This window comes from Callorhinus ursinus, unplaced genomic scaffold (genome assembly GCF_003265705.2).
Source record: "Callorhinus ursinus isolate GAN/ISIS: 27379988/994484 unplaced genomic scaffold, GSC_fseal_2.0 scaffold5, whole genome shotgun sequence".
Taxonomy (NCBI): Eukaryota; Metazoa; Chordata; class Mammalia; order Carnivora; family Otariidae; genus Callorhinus; species Callorhinus ursinus.
The window spans coordinates 26,605,519-26,607,188 of record NW_027397067.1 but is presented as its reverse complement, the minus strand read 5'-3'; the positions used below and the strand labels follow the sequence as shown (position 1 = coordinate 26,607,188).

The window sequence follows — 1,670 nt, the reverse complement described above, 5'->3', positions numbered from 1 at the left end:
CACACACACACACACACACACACACACACACACACACACACACACACCCTTTGCCAGAAGGAAAGGAAGAATTCTTGACCCCGAGCCGCTGGCATCTATCCTCTAGTCTAACGCACACCCGGCAGCGAAAGCGCCCGGCAGAGCTGCTGCCGCCTCCTGGGTCCCTGGCCCCGAGGCCCGGCGTTCCCGCCTCCTAACGGACCTGCCTTCCGTTCGCCAGCACCCGAGTCCGCGCCGCCCGCGCCGCCCGCGCCGCCGGGAACAGCCCTCGGCTGTACCCCGCCGTCCGCCCCGGCCGGCGGGTGTCTACCTGCAGCCCCAGACCCAGCTCGCGCCGGGGCCTCTTGGAACCCCCTGCCCAAGGCGTACGGATCCCCCGTCCTCCGCCAGTCCCGCGCACTAAGCGCTCTTCGGGGAACTTGAGAGAGGAAAGGGTGGGGGTGGTAAGAGGAGGAAGAAAAACGAGGCTGAATAACGGGGGCGGGGGGGGTGTAAAACAGGGAGAGAGGGGCTTCAAGCCCCACCGACCAACGTCCAAACTTTCCGAGGATGAGTGCGGAGAAAGGGTCATCCCGAGCGGGGTGTGGGGGCGCGGGGCGACCGGGGACCCCTGGCAGTGCCCGCGCCGCTGCGGAGCTGACAGCTTCCCCGCGCCACGAGAACGCCACAGGCTCGCGGTGGAGACAGAACCCGAAAAGACAGGAAAAAGGAGAGAAAACTGCTCGGCCAAACGTGGATGATCCGCCACTTAATCCAAAAGTTAAATCCCCCAAAACGCAGTCCCCCAAAGAAAGTGGAAAATCAGGTCCCTCAGTGCCCCCTCCCTCTTTCAGCGGAGCAAATCCTTGAGCCAAAAAAGGGGGAAAGAGATAGAAAAGGGGGGCAGAGCGGAAGAGATGGTCGGGATGAGGGGATGTGTGCGAGAGCGAGCGAGAGCGAGCGAGCTAAGGGCAGAGAGGGAGAGAGGCGGAGAGGGAGAGAGAGGGAGCGAAATATCAAAGATTGTGCAAGATCAGGCTGGAAAGATAATCGATACTCGACCTAAATTTAACACAAACTACTCAATAAAAGTTAAAGAAAAAACTTACTTTCCATTTCCCCTGCAGTTCCTACTCGATCTTCGCCTCTTTTTTGTTTTGCTTTTATTTTACTTACAGCTGATCACATCCAAGTAAAACGAGAGGGTTCATTAAAAAAAAAAAATAAAAAAAATAAAAAAATAATCCTCGAACTTTATTGGGTGAAAATAAAAACGCTGAAGCAGAAAGTGGGGGGCATGGAGCGGTCCTCGGGGGTCCGGGAGGAGTTAAAGCATGTGCCGACCGCGGTCTCGCTGTTTGGTTGTGAAGGGGTTGGGAAAAGGAGGAAAGGAAATGAAAATCCGATATGTCTTTATTCTGCTAATTATTATCGTTTTAGCCCTGTTTAAAAAAATGGCTGATTAAGTTGAGTGCGCATGTCTTTGTGTGTCTATTCCCGATATGCACTCTGGGAATGAGAGAGGAGAGTGAGGGAGAGGGAGAGGGAGAGGGGGGAGAGAGAGGTGTAATTAGTGAGGTGATCAACATTCCCCAGACTGCAAATGACGCGCAGCCCGGACTCAGAGCAGCCCGGGAGCCTCGCGGCTTCCAAGGCTCGGAGCGCTGCGGCGGGAGCCCGGGACGCTGCGA

At 56.2% G+C, this 1,670-nt stretch overlaps 1 protein-coding gene across 1 annotated transcript in view; it reads right to left on the bottom strand.

Moving 5' to 3' along the window:
* Window positions 1–1,369, bottom strand: part of ZFHX4 (zinc finger homeobox 4) — a 180,782-nt gene extending 179,413 nt beyond the window's left edge. Inside the window, exon 1 of the mRNA XM_025871466.2 lies at window positions 1,089–1,369. The gene's annotated coding sequence lies outside the window, so the exon portion shown is untranslated. The remainder of the gene's footprint in view (window positions 1–1,088) is intronic.
* Between the last annotated feature and the right edge of the window lie 301 nt (window positions 1,370–1,670).